Source organism: Anolis carolinensis, chromosome 2, assembly GCF_035594765.1.
Source record: "Anolis carolinensis isolate JA03-04 chromosome 2, rAnoCar3.1.pri, whole genome shotgun sequence".
Lineage (NCBI taxonomy): Eukaryota > Metazoa > Chordata > Lepidosauria > Squamata > Dactyloidae > Anolis > Anolis carolinensis.
The window spans coordinates 217,932,948-217,948,122 of NC_085842.1; the positions used below are offsets into that span (position 1 = coordinate 217,932,948).

The 15,175-nt window shown below is 44.1% G+C and overlaps 1 long non-coding RNA gene across 1 annotated transcript; it reads right to left on the reverse strand.

Moving 5' to 3' along the window:
• Nucleotides 1–690: 690 nt before the first annotated feature.
• LOC134296542 (uncharacterized) lies at nucleotides 691–5,897 on the reverse strand. The gene is made up of 2 exons (XR_010003332.1): nucleotides 4,518–5,897; nucleotides 691–2,558 (listed from the first exon to the last, which is right to left on the reverse strand). It is a non-coding gene; the product is annotated as an uncharacterized LOC134296542 (long non-coding RNA).
• Nucleotides 5,898–15,175: the final 9,278 nt, after the last annotated feature.

Genomic DNA, 15,175 nt, shown 5'->3' on the forward strand with positions numbered 1-15,175 from the left:
GGCTCTGGAACTCTTCCTGGAAAAGAAAGCTGCCGAGAGGCCCTCCCACCACAATCTTTAACTGCCATTTCACCAGCCACTGAGTGGGAGGGAGCCAGCCTACCAACCAGGTGCTCTCCAGCAGCACTGGGAAGCCCTCCCACCATCTTTAACTGCCATTCCACCAGCCATTGAGTGGGAGTGAACCAACTTACCCACCAGGCACTCTCCAGCAGCACTGGGAAGCCCTCCCACCATCTTTAACTGCTATTCCACCACCCACTGAGTGGGAGCGAACTAACTTACCAAACAGGCACTCTCCAGCAGCACTGGGAAGCCCTCCCACCATCTTTAACTGCCATTCCACCAACTGCTGAGTGGGAGGGAGCCAGCCTATCATCCAGGCACTCACCAGCAGTGTCTGGGAGGCCCTCCGACCATCTTTAACTGCCATTCCACCGGCCACTGAGTGGGAGGGAGCCAGCCTACCAACCAGGTGCTCTCCAGCAGCCATTGGGAAGCCCTCCCGCCATCTTTTAATTGCCATTCCACCAGCCGCTGAGTGGGAGTGTTGTCGACCGCGTTTCTAGGGGATCGGGCCCCTTAAGGAGAGAGCCGATCCGGTCCTGAGAGAACGGACCTTGGCGGAGCCAATAGGAGAATATGAGCCGCAATACAACCTGGAGCCGAAATGAAGAAGGTCCGCCAAAGTTGAAGGAAAATCCGCCAAGGAGTCTTTATTGAGCGATTCAGCTGAAAAGGACACTAGTAGCAATCATTCAGTCTACTAGCGTACCATATAATCAAAATAAAGCCATATTTATACAATGTTTCAGTCTGACAGCCCCTTGAATTTCCCGCCCCGCTCCCCCGCCCATCTGATCGCGGATAGGCTAGAGGGTTGAACGAGGCGGGCTTTCGTTTCCCGCCTTGCTCTGTTGGCCCAATAGGGAGCTGCTTTTTGTCCCCACTCGAGCCAATCAGGGAGGAGAAGGCGGGAGTTATTGAAACAATGAAGTGACAGGGCAGGAAATATCATATTAATTCCTGCTAGACCGATTTCTAAAGGGATTAATGACAGCAATCAAGGGTTCCTGTCACGTATACAGATTTTAGATATGCCTTGGGGTGTCAGAGGTGGAAGTAAGGATGGGTGGTAATGAGCCATATTTACAGGCTCTGCAGGGCGCCTTCCTGAGGTGTCCTGGTTTTTCCTTTGGGTGAGATATGACAATGTTTGCCTTGGGGGCGAATCACCTTTTGTTTTTGGGAAGGGGAAGCCTGGGTCATAGGAGCTGGGATGGGTTCTAGGGTTCAGGTTGAGTTCAGAATATTTCCTATTTGATTTCATGACTTGACAATTATATGAAATAAAATGAAAAATAAAACAAAGTTGGAATATAAACCCTGCTGGGAAAAATACATATTTTCCGGGGATCCCAAAGAGTACAAATACATATAGGCAGACAGATAGATTTCATGGAAATAAGGGAGAATCCATAAAAGTGAGTTACATTGCATAAAGGGGAATCATGAGTGATATAAACAATTGAAAATATTTGATAAGAACGAAGTTCATAACATCTGGAGAACCCAATATGGAAATTCATAAAAGTGGAGTTTTAGCAGCATGATTTTACAATTCATGAAGTTGTTATCTCTTGCCTCAGAGTGCAAGGATAATCCACAGTAAACTCCAGTAAAAAGTCTCAATCACCTTCTACTATAAATATATGGAATATAGAACATAAAGTCTTGATTTTTGAACTATCTTTTACAAAGTCCTGGGGGGGGAGGGTGGTCATCTCGATCACATTTTCCCCCCTTCGGGGCTTGGAAATGGCTATGAACATTTCCCAAAGCCCCGACATTTCACTGCATGCAGGGCCTCTGCCTTGGTAGATCAGATTGTGCCTTTTGGTTGGAGGGCAGGAGCTTGAAGAGGTGAAAGCTGAGGTTCAGTCAGTGGTGGGTGATCCCATGGTGTTGAAGCAGGTGTCCCTTGGTCTGGAGTCATGGGAAATGGAGCATGAAGGTGGAGGTGGTGAGAGTTGGGGATGATGGAGGCTGTGATGCAGTACTCCCATTTGGCTGTCTTTTCTTGGCTGCAGCTTGGGCCCCCCCTTTGTAGTTGGCAGCTGGGGGCAACTGGGCACAGCTTCTGCGCCTCACAGCACGGCGCCTCCTGGTGACTGCAGGCAGGTCCAGCACTCCAACAGAGGAGACGGAAAGGAGAGAGTGCCTAGGGAAACTAAGGACAGATTATAAGCCCCCCCTCCCTCCCCTGGTGGGGTTAGTCAGGGAAGTCACTCATACCTTGTGAGGGCTCCAGCAGTCCTGGGCTCCTTCTTTGGCACAGCTCTGGTGAGGGCGGAACATCCTTCCCTCATGGTGGTCACTGGTAGAATCCTGTTCTCTTCTTCTGGGACATCTCCTGCCATGGCGGCCAATTCTGTCCCCTGGTGATGTCATGAGGGCCTCCTTGGCAGCGTCAAAGGCAGACCTGCACTCAGTAGCCCTTTGCCAGGGCAGAACCAGGCCAGCTGGAGGGCACCATACGGTGGTCTGGCCATAAAAGCCTGCCATGTGCAAGAATCCTTTCAGCAGTGTCTTAGTCTCTAGCCCCTGAGCCAGGCAGATGGGGCTGCTTCCCCGTGGGGGTCTCAGATCAGCCCCAGGTGGGGCTGTCTCTTCTGGGTGACTGGGGGTCCGGGCTTACCCTCACAGGACCATCTTCAATGGCCTCCGGGTTCTAGCATTTTACTGACGGCCTGATACCATCGGGGCACCTATTGTCATCTCACACAGACCCAACCATCAGCAAAAGCAATGAGTGCTGAGACTTGATTTATTTATTTTGTGACAGGAGCAACTTGAGAAACTGCAAGTCACTCCTGATGAGAGAATTGGCCATCTGCAAGGACGTTGCCCAGGGGACACCTGGATGTTTTGATGTTTTTATCATCCTTGTGGGAAGCTTCTCTCATGTCCCCGCATGGAGCTGGATCTGCACTCTCCCCTGGTTAGATTCGAACCTGGCAGCCTTCGGGTCAGCAACCCAACCTTCAAGTCACAAGGCTTTAACCCACTGTGCCACCGGGGGCTTCTTGAGACTTGATGGACAGATTCCCTGAGCTGCCCTCCACTCTGCCTTCCCTCCCACTGCCCAGCATTGATCTGGAGAGGTTGGTGCAGCAGAGCCGCTCTACTATCGCTGTCTTTTCCTGCTACCGTGCCGTGACCACGCTGCTAGCTAGCCATGGCCGGAAGTTACTTCAAGGAACTGATACCTTATAGGATGACAGTACCGGGGAATTTTACCAACCAGCTCCCCTTTGACCATCAACTTAGTACTGAAAAGGGGCTTGGCTTGCCTGCTGACTTCTCTGCTGGTGCTCAACTTTCGACTCTGTTCCTCCTGGGCTTTAGTGGGGACTTTTTTTTTAATTTTTAAAATATTTTGTGTGGAGACTTCTCTTAATTTTCTCGCTGGCTCATGTTTATCACTGATTATTGAACTTAGCTTATTTAGTTTATTTAGGTTATATTAAGTTTATTTAAGTTCAATTATGTACGAGGGTTGAATGAAAAGTAATGCCTCCACCTGTTACTTGGGTTTGGATGGGAATATTTTAATAAATCAAACACAGAAATAATCCTTATAATGTGCTCTTTAACTACCACTATTCACTTCTCCACATAATCACCAGACAATTGGATACATTTCTGCCAACAATGAACAAGTTTTCTGAAGCTGTCATGGAAGAAGTCAACACTCTGTTTCTGCAACCAGCATCTCACAGTACCCATCATGCACAGACCTTCTGATAGCCAAGCAAAGCAACAATGTGACCCACACGTTCTTGTGAAATGCCGATTATGCTTGAACTTTTTCTCTGAGTGATACGATAATTGTCCTGAATCAATCTGTCTACCTTTTGCTTGTGAAACTCAGTAGTTGCTGTCACAGGATGTCCAACTCTGTTTGTCAGATGTTCCCACCTCAACATCTTTAAACTTACTCACCCAATGACGCACAGTACTCACATCAACGCAATCACCATAAACAGCTTGCATTCTCTGATCAATCTCCTTTGGGGTGACACCTTCTGCTGTCAAGAATTCAATGACTGCACATTGCTTAAGTCACATTGACCGATCGTGTGCGCAGGGTTCCATACTTCGCACTTTAACGACACAACCGTTCCATGCTAAGGCTTCCTGTCAAATGGAACTGTAGAGGAGAGTCTACTGAACAAGCCAGTACCTGTCGCATACCAGTACTGCCATCTGTTGAGGAATTATGAAGGTGGAGGCATTACTTTTCATTCAGCCCTCGTATTATTTTTTATTTAGGTTTATAAGTTTGAGATTGTTTTATCCACTGTTTTGATTTGATTTATCATTGTCCGTTTTCGGCATTAAATGTTTGCCTTTCTGTTATTTTTGTTGGAAACCGTCCTGAGTCCCCCCTGAGAGATAGGATGGGGACAAATAAAATATTATTATTATTAAAAGCTCGTGTGGCACATGCTTACATTTTGACATCTCCATACCAGGCAAAGCTTGTACTTTTTGTTGACAGCTTCGAAGTCTCTCTTGAACTTCAAAGGAAGGAGGCTTTTGGGAGGTCTGTTCTGTGGGGTTTTTTCTTGCTTGCTTTTAAAAGAAAAAAAAATGAAAATAAGCCACTGAATCCTTGTGTGAGTTTTGAACCAATAAGATGTGTAGGCCCATTCCTGGAACCCTTTACTTCTTGGAACAAGGCTTTCTCCAACCCACAGCCATGTTTCACAGGAGACCCTCAAGGCTCTTTAAAAAACCCCTTTGATGACCAGTCTACTTTAGTAGTGTGGAGGTCCAATATTCTTCTGCTTTAATAAATTACACTGTCTTATATACAGAAAGCTAAGGGTTCTTCTCAGGTGCTGCTTAACCCTGCTGCTTTGCTTCCTCTTCTCCATCACTTTGACAAATGGGTCACGCCAGTCTTCATTTGTCATAAATATTCTGAGGTAAGGAAGCCAGTCAAAGGACTAGCCCCCACCTCCACCATACAAAGCGAGGCCAATGAGCCCCACATCCCCATTCCCCCCCCCCCCGGCCCATCTTTTTGGCGAGCTCAAATCCACCACTGTTGCCAGGGAGACGCGCCCCATATCCCCCCCCCCCCCCCCGCGCGGGCTCCTTCTCCCATTCCCTCCATTTCTTCCCTCTCAGACCGTTTTCTGCCCTCGCGCGCAGCCAATGGGATGCCTGTTGCTAAGCCTCCTGCTCATTTGAATGGCCCAATCACGTGCCCCGGCAGTCTTTCTCCTTATAAGGGGAGGGAAAAGCAGCGTGTCCCTCTTAACCCTCCTGAGCTTCCAAAGCTCCCGATTAGCGCGCGGAGGGAGGGGGGAGTGAGGCACCCCGCCCCTCCCCCACCGCGGCAGGGACAAAAAAAAGGGAGTCCCGCCCCCTTGCAGCATGGGCGGGGCTTGAGCGAGGACGATTGGTCAAGCCGGGAGCCACTCCAGAGCAAGGGCGGAGGGAGGGAAGCGGAGTGGAAAATTCCATACCGATGGGGGAGGAGGGGAAGAGGGGGACGAAGGTGCGAGAGAAGCTCCGTCCCTAAGGCGGTGCCTGGCCACGCCCCTCCCTCCGCCCAGAAGATGATTGACAGGCGGGAAGTGGATGTCGGAGAGGGGGCTGTGGACGGATTATAGCGAGGGGCATTGGAGCGATACATTGCTCTTAGCCTTCACAATGTCAGTAGGAGCTGATAGAGGCCAGTGCCTGGACGGGCCCACAGCTTCCCCACAGAGGGAGCTGGACCTGTGGCGTCTTCTTATCCAGGGACCCTAGAGACACAAGCTCTGTCCAAATGAGGGTGTATCTCTTTGGGATCCCAGCATTCAACTTGTCATGACTGGACCTAATCCCTTTCCTGACTGCCCTTTGCTTTCCCTTCCCTGCCGTATCTTAGGGCCCTTCCACACAGTCATATTACTCAGAATATCAAGGCAGATAATCCACTATATCTGCTTTGAACAGGGTTATCTGAGTCCACACTGCCCTATAATCCAGTTCACTGTGGATTTTATACAGCTGTGTGGAAGGGGCCTTATTTAAATGATAAACCTGAGGGCAAATTAACAATTGATTAGCCCGTGGTGGTGCAGCGGGTTAAACCGCTGAGCTGCTGAACTTGCTGATCGAAAGGTTTGAATCCTTATGGGTGCCTTTTATTATCTCCCCACTTTAAAGTGGTACCTATTTACCTACTCACATTTTTGTTTTCGATCTGCTAGGTGGGCAGGGAGCTGGGGCTAACAGCAGGTGCTCAACCTGACCCAGGATTGAACTGACCTTTCGGTCAGCAGGATTTTCTGCAGTTTAGCTGTTTAGCCCTCTGTGTTTAGAAGAAAAATCTCTTTGGGAGGAAAATGTTTGACTTATAAAGACATGTTAACATTAGATAATGACCAATACAGGTTAAATGCAAGAGAGAAGTTAATGATACAGTGTTTCCCAATACAATGGTTCACCCATAGACAAATCACTGAGCAGTTTAAGATGGATAATAACTGTTTGGTTTTGTAACCATTAAATTTGAGTTTGAAATTCTGTTGTATTCAGGGTATGATCATTTGATTGCAAAAATGTATGAACCATTGTTCACACATGAAATGGAGAAAGAGCAAATAAAAGACTGTATGGTTAAATAAGGAGCCCAAGGTGGTGCAGTGGGTTAAATCGCTGAGCTGCTGAATTTGCTGACAGAAAGATCAGCAGTTTGAATCCGAGGAGCAGGGTGAGCTCCCGCTGTTAGCCCCAGCTTCTGCCAACCTAGCTGTTCGAAAACATGCAAATGTGGGTAGATCAATAGGTATAGTTCCGGTGGGAAAGTAATGGCACTCCATGCAGTCATGCCGGCCACATGCCCTTGGAGGTGTCTACAGACCACGCTGGCCCTTCATCTTAGAAATGGAGATGAGCAGCAACCCTCAGATTCGGACACAACTAGAGTTAATGTTAAGGGAAAACCTTTACCTTTACCTAGCCTCTCTTCAGGGGTGAATAGTGGGGTATAAATACAGGCAGTTCCTGTGTTACAAACATCGGACTTACAAACAACTCATAGTTTAGAACGGGGTGAGACATCAAGAAGTGAGAGAAATCTACCTCTTGGAAGGGAAATTCACTCTGAAATAGTTATCATGGGAAAAAAGGTGTCTCCACTGAAGCTTTATCTCCAATCCTTATTTCTACAACAAGCTTTTTTTTTTTCAAAATCCAATGATTACAGGGACAGAAAGTGAGGTGAAATCAGAACGGGCACAGGCAGCAAAACAAACACCACAGGGGTGTTAACCCTTCCCTATGCTCTCCAAAGCTAATATATATGTGTGTGTGTGGCCATTTCTATATCATTTGAGAATTTGGCTGGGATTACACTTAAAAATATCTGTTCCAATTTACCTACAAATCCAACAAACCTGCAGAACCTATCTTGTTCATAATTTGGGGACTGCCTGTACTCTGAATAAATAAATGTATCTCTGCTGATGTTTCTCCTCTGCCTATCATTTAATTCAGAGATAACGTCTTTAGGGTGACAGTAGATTTAAAGCAGTGGTTCCCAACCTGTGGTCTGTAGACCACTAGTGGCCCGCAAGAACTAAAATATGGTCAGCGGCCTCACCATTACTGCTACAGATAATAACACAGCCCAACCAAAAAAATTTTTTTTCTTCGTGTCTTTGTTTATAGGCCTGTTCCTTGGGTTATTTGGGATGCTGATTCAGAAAATTGCATTGGATAGACTAAATTCGATCTAGATTATTAAATATGGTTTTCTGTACATGAGCAGATGGCGAATACTAGATGGCATATGTTCTGTATCAGAAACTAGAGCTGATGTGGTCTATCCAATGCAATTTTCTGAATCAGCACCCCAGATAACCAAACCGAATCTAAAATTGACCAAAAACTGATTCGTCACAAAATCTGCATCTGTCTTAACGCACACATTTAAATTTGCACAAAGTGGATAAGCCCTTGTTCTCCTACATACCATGTACCTATATAATTTCTGCCACCAAACTTGATTTGAAAGCAGCCCATCAAATTTGCTTATTCTGCATTTGTGTCAACAGACACATTGTCTGCCCCTTCCAAGTCCATGTTTCAATTTTCTTGTTTTCATGTTAATACCTATTGGTATTAATGCTCTTGGCACCCTACTCTTTCGCCCATTCTTCTCTGCCCTCACTTGTCTTTTCTGCAAGCAATAAAAAGCTACAGTTGCAATTATGAGACTTGCAAAGAATGTTTTAGCTTTATTATTTATGGCAGCTTTTGTGTAAGACACAATTGCTTCACAATACAAGGCTTTGCCTGAGGGCATGGTAAGAAAAATCAGTGAACAGCACTGCCATGACATGCCCTGTCCTGCTTTAAATGGGAGTGGCTCGAGGAGGTTTGTTTTTTTTTTAAGATGGGAAGAATAAAACTGGTTGTAGGCAGAATGTTTTGAAAGAAACCCATTTGGGGTTTTATTATCGATAATTTCATTTTATATATCACGTTTCTTTAAATTGAGAGATTATGGCAAAAATAAGATTAACATTTTATGTTCTTGTGAAATACAACCCCTCAGCAAATACAGGAAAGAACAGCTTGTTGAACCCAGACCATCAGGGGAGCACGGAGGTATTTTCCCTCCCTCCTTTTTGGCCTTTGTGAAGCAATCTGCCAGTCAGTTAGGAAGAGCAGGCAATGACCTCTTGGCAGCTGGAAAAAGCATTGATCTTTGGACCATTGGGAGATCATAGCAACCTCAAAGATGAGACTGAGTTCTACTCTGGATGATTGTTTAAAAACTCTTTTCCTTCAATCAAATAACTTGTTGAAATATACACTGTCCTTAGCTATTTTCCTTCAGGGATTGGAGCCTACTAGACTCCTTCACCTTGAGAAGCTGTTCCAACAGGATCTTCCCAAAAATCTATGGAACCTTTCACTTGACTTGTCTGTTGTAGTGCCTTGTCAGCTCATGGTGGAATGGCACCATCACCCCAAACAGGACAAGGACCATGAGTTATTCTGGAAGTTATTCCAGAAGATAGACATTATTCTGGGAGATTGTGAGAGTGTGAGGAAGTCAGAGAGTCCCACCCTTGGGGTAAAAAATATACTCCTTTAAGCCATGTTGATGAATATCAGTGGGGTAGTTGTGAAAGTGTTTGTGAAGGGTGGAGCTGGGGAAGATAGGGAGGAAGGAGACCAGCCGCCCTTGGATTTGACTGACGGGATGGTATTAAAAGACCATTGTGAATACCTTTTCAGCTCGCCTGCTTCTGCTTGAAGATTGTTTTCCTGCGTTAAACCTATCCACTACAGAGGAAAAGCTTTTAAATCATGCATGCCAAATTGTATGCTGTTCCTCTTCTGATGGAAAAGGAAAAAACTTCCACAGAGATGTTTTGGATTTTGAGAGATTACCTCTAATTTTCCTTTTCCGCTGAGCAGAACCTGTTCAGTTTCCAACTTTGCTGGAACTGAGGATGAAAAATCAGATTGGGATATGATTTCAAAAGAAGTAGCAGGAAATATGATCTGATTCAATATAAGTAGGACATCGGTGTCAAACCTATTTAGCTATAGTAATTGTGGCAAAGCAACATGACTCCCCTCCCCATTGTCATAACCATCAAACGCTGCTTTCCCTGTTAGTATGAGGTCTTCATTGTGGAGAACACCAATCAGCTCCATGGCAGCTGCATGCCACACTAAGCTGATCTGGATCAAAACAAGCTTGAACCGCATTAAGTAGGAAATGTGTGCTAGAAACATATTTACTCTGTTTCTAAACAACAACATCGATTCTCCGTGTATCTCTAGATCTAATTTGAAGTGCTGCTGCTTACCTTGAAAGGCTTGAATAACTAGAGACTGAAGTACTTAGAAGTATTCTTAGTTCTAAATATGCCTGCAAGGCCACAATGATAACCATCAGAGGATCTGATACAGGTACCCTTACTGCAACCAGACATTTAGATCTCCATGTAGTGGAACCCATTTATAGACTGGTCTTTCTGGAGAGGCTCATCTAATGCATACCTTTTAATTTAATCGTAAAGCATTTCCCCCCATTCTCTATAAGTGTTTTATATTTGATGCTGCTTTACTGTATATTTTGTTGTTGTTGTTGCACATTTCAAGTATCTTATTTTATTTCTGTATTTGCATGTTGTTTGCGTTATAATCAGCACTTATCTTAAGTTGTGAGTGTATGTATATGGGAAGCTCTTTATATTCACAGGTAAACAGATTTTACCTTGCCTTATTTTTATTTTATTTATTATTATTATTATTATTATTATTATTATTATTATTATTATTATTATTACAAAAGTTGAACCATGTGACTTGATATTTCTAACAGAGCAATTCCGAACTCCTGGTAGGCAGGACAGAGGATAGATGTGACCTTGCTAGTGGAATAGGAACCATATTTTGGTTAGCAAGAGAGGACTGCAGAGGGTCTAGGGCTGCCCCTGCTTAATTTTCCTCACCTCTGACCCTTAAGAGTCTATAAGGGTCAGAAGTGAGGAAAATTAAGCAGGGGCAGCCCCTAGACCCTCTGCAGACTACCCTTTTTGAAGAAAATGCTACCTGAGGCTAAAATGAAACACCAAAGTACCCCAGAGAGCATTTAGTAGGAGAAATATGCCCTCCTGGATTATGCTTTTGTGGGACATTTAAGTGTTTGGAGCTCGAAGAATAGCTCATGGCCCTAACAAGCAGGTTATGGGGATATAGCTCCCATTCCAGTTATATGTGCTTAGCATGGAAAGAGAGTAGGAAAAACACTCTGACAATTCTCAAATGATATAGAAATGACCACACACAAGCTTGGTATGCCTAAAAAGACAACCAAAACTCAAGGAAAATGCAAATTCCCATACATAGAAGCAGCCACTGAATTTATAATGGCCAAGTCATCCTTCTGAAACACACCCCACTCCATCACCCTTTCATGGCATAGTAGCCAGAAATTATTCCAAGCTTCCACCTGTCCAAACCTCCCGAGGAGCAAATAGTGACACCCACAGTTATGGCTATGAAGTATAATGCACAAAAACTAAGGAAGAAGTGTCTTTTCCAGTGCTACTCAAAGTAGTGATTCCTGACCCATAGGCTACAATTGCTTGTGAGTTCCCAGAAGAGAAAGAAACACAATTGTAACCAATGGGCACACATTTTGCATTGGGGAAAAAGACTTGTTCGTCCCCCACGTCAAATAGCCAAAAAAGCACAGATCTCTATAATAAAATGCTCTAGGTGCCAAGATGCAATCAGATATCAGGCATGCAGGGGCTGCAGGAGTAGCAACAACCAGGGGCAATAACTTAGGTCTCTCGTGGAAGGGATCCCAAATCAAAATCTTCAGTAATGTGCACAACTCCACACTCAAAAGAGATCCTGTCAGACACAGGTAAGCCAATCAGTAGGGGCAACCAATAGCCTGGCTCTTCTGTGTGCCACCCACCCCATCCCTCCTTACCTTTTGGCCACCCATGTTGTCAATTTATTCTGTTTATCTAGCACACCATCCTTTCTGGGCAGTGTCCCAACAGACCTGTTGCTTCTGTCACGTGAAATGCAATCTTAAATCAAGATTTTTGTTCAGTGGTGGTTACTCCCAAGCAAGTGGATAGAGGGTTGCAATCTCCTTTTTAAATGTGTATATTTCTTTCAGAATAGAAATACATGTGAAAAACTGGCACAGGCTGCATACATGTGCAGGAACTTGTGTCTGCAGAATTTGAAGAAGTCTTACTACTGGTATATTTCTTTCTAAATTTCTGCCTCCCAAACTCAGGGAACTAACAAAAGTAATATATTGCAAGTTCAAAAGGCAGAAATTACAGGAAATTGTACTATACGTTGTATAGATATAATAGAACATAAATGACAGTGATAGATACAGGACCTCTACAGTCAATTGTAGCACTGTTTGTGATTTTTAAAACATTTATATCCCCCCCCCTTTATCTCAAACTGTGCTGTCAAATACTAAATAGAGAGTGTACCAAAGATGTGTCTGAACAAGTGTGTACTTCACTAAGAAGCCAAACATCCATCAGTCAGTCAGTCTGGAGCACATATTTCTTGCCTTATTTTTTTTAAAGCAGTCAACTCATAGTGATGTTTCTCAGTTTACATTGTCTTCAGTCTTTGAGATTCCTAGCTAACCTTCCTGTCATAGCCATAAGTTATTTAGTTATGACATCCTAAGAGTAGTATGCATGACATTAACAAATGGGCACTGACAAATGGTCACTGGGCTATGTAGTGACCAAACTGGCAGGAACTGAAAGGTTTTATTAGCATGCAATAAAGGTCAATTGCTCATGGTCTTGTGGGAAAGGAAGCAAAGGACTGGGGATGAGTTCTCAATGTTTCATGACCCTGGGTACAATTAGTGTACGAGTCCTATATACTAGCAGTCCAAAATTTAAAACATCCCACTTACAATTGACTTATAGTTACAAACAGGGGTGAGACAACAGGAAGCGGAAGAAATCTCCCGCTCAGGGGAGACATTCAGTTATGGAAGAATTATTATTATTATTATGGGGGAGAAGTGTCTCCATTGAAGCTTTATCACCAATCCTTGTTTCCACAACAAGCCAATTTTTTTCAACATCCTATTATCACAAGGACAGAAGTGAAGGGAAATCTTCTGAACAGGGGCACAGATAGCAAGACAAACATCACAGGGGAGTTAACCCTTCCCTATGCTATCCATAGGGAATATATCCTGGAGTTACACTTCAGAATATATCTGTTCCTCGTACTTACAAAGTCAGCTTAAGAACAAACCTACAGAACCTATATTGTGTGAAACTTAGGGACTGCCTGTATGTGGGTCTTAGAGTAACATTTTAGTCTGAACAACAAATGTTTTGGAACCAGCAAAACTCTTGTGTGATCTATTGTGTGTTTCTCCAGTAGAAACATGGCCAATGCTGAAAGGAACCTGACAGTCCCTCTATGAAGATGCAGGTAGCAGAATAATTATTTTGGGGACTCTCCTGTATACCTTGTCCATCTTGAAAGGAATTGATGTCCACATATGAATTAACTTTTTACTCCAAATTCGACTGTTTGAAATTGTGATTGTTTTCTGGCTGTGTGGAAATAATGTTCTTGGTTTGACCACAAATGCTTTTTCAGTTGAAGAATGTCTTGTGCTGCCAAGCAAAGAGTATTATGCAGATAGTCAATCTCCCTCCTCTTTCTTAATGGCTTATTTATTTTTCCTATGAGGAAGGAAGTATCTGGGAAATATAGGCATAACCTTTTAGTGAGTTTTCCAGACTGTGTGGCCATGTTCCAGAAGGATTCTCCCCTAACGTTGTACCCACATCTATGACAGGCATCCTCAGAGGTTGTGAGGTCTGTTGAAAAACTATGCAAGTGGGGTTTATATATCTGTGGAAAGACCAGATTGGGAGAAAGAACTCTTTGTCTGTGAGTCAAAGCAACTCACAACCTTTTAGGTTGTGAATCGCTTTGTGTGTCCATATGGAGAGAAAAGGCAGGATAAAAATAAACATAATAATAATAATAATACAGTAGAGTCTCACTAATCCAAGCCTCGCTTATCCAAGCCTCTGGATAATCCAAGCCATTTTTGTAGTCAATGTTTCCAATATATCGTGATATTTTGGTGCTAAATTCATAAATACAGTAATTACAACATAACATTACTGCGTATTGAACTACTTTTTCTGTCAAATTTGTTGTATAAAATGAAGTTTTGGTGCTTAATTTGTAAAATCATAACCTAATTTGATGTTTAATAGGCTTTTCCTTGATCAGTCCTTATAATCCAAGATATTCGCTTATCCAAGCTTCTGCCGGCCCGTTTAGCTTGGATTAGTGAGACTCTACTGTAATAATAATAGTGTCTCCTATTATGGTAGGTGGTATCAGAGCCTACTGTAATATTCTGTTCTGTGAAACCTCACCTGACAAGCTGTGGTGATGCCTGTCCTGTGCCTCTTTGGGTGCATTTGTATGAAGGACACATTATTATTATTATGTTTATTTATACCCAGCTTTTTCCCTCCACAAGGAGATTCAAAGTGAATTGCATTAAAAGCATTTCAATATAATTTAAACTACCTGTTCCATAACCCCGGGGATCAGCGAAGACCCGGAAGATGTTTTGTTCAATGTGTTGTTGAAGGCTTTCATGGCCAGAATCACTGGGTTGCTGTGAGTTTTCCGGGCTGTATGGCCATGTTCCAGAAGCATTCTCTCCTGACATTTCACATATATCTATGGAAGACACCCTCAGGTTGTGAGGTCTTTTGGAAACTAGGCAAGCAAGGTTTATATGTATATGTGGAAGGTCCAGGGTGGGAGAATGGACTGTTGTATTTTGGAGTTAAGTGTGAATATTGCAATTAATCACCTTGATTAGCACTGAAAAGCCTTTCAGTTTCAAGGCCTGGCTGATTCCTGCCTGGAGGAATCCTTTGTTCGGAGGTGTTTGCTGGCCCTGATTGATTCATGTCTAGAATTCCTCTATTTTCAGAGTGTTGTTCTTTCTTTACTGTCCTGATTTTAGAGTTCTTTTAAATACTGGTAGCCAGAAATAATCAGGGCCAGCTAATTCACTTCCTAACAAAGGATTCTCCCAGGCAGGAAGCAGAGAAGCGTTGAAGCTGCGAGGCTATTCAATGCTAATCAAGATGATCAGTTGTCCTCCAACAGACAAGAGTTCTTTCTCCCACCAATTCGAAATATGGGGCCATATTTCGAAAGCAAGGCAGCACCAAAGGACGATGGCCCAGGCTGTCCTCACGGTGCCCTGTTTCCATGTTATTTCCAGCACCTATTGTGTCCCGGGTTCCTTCTGGGAGCATTTCCCTCAACCTTTGCGCTATCCTCCTCCTCATCATGTTGTGTATCTATATCCGTATCGCTCTCTCTCGGAAAGGAGACTCAAAGCGGCGACTAACACTACACACCACAAACATACAGCTTTGTGCTTCGACTGCCAGGTGGGACACACGCGAACCCCGCCCCACGCTTGCTTTCCGTCCCACGAAGGAAGAGGAGAGCGTAAAACACGCTGGCCAAGTGCTCTCCAAGGAGTTAATCTGGATCAAGGGGGAAGAAACGGGGGGGG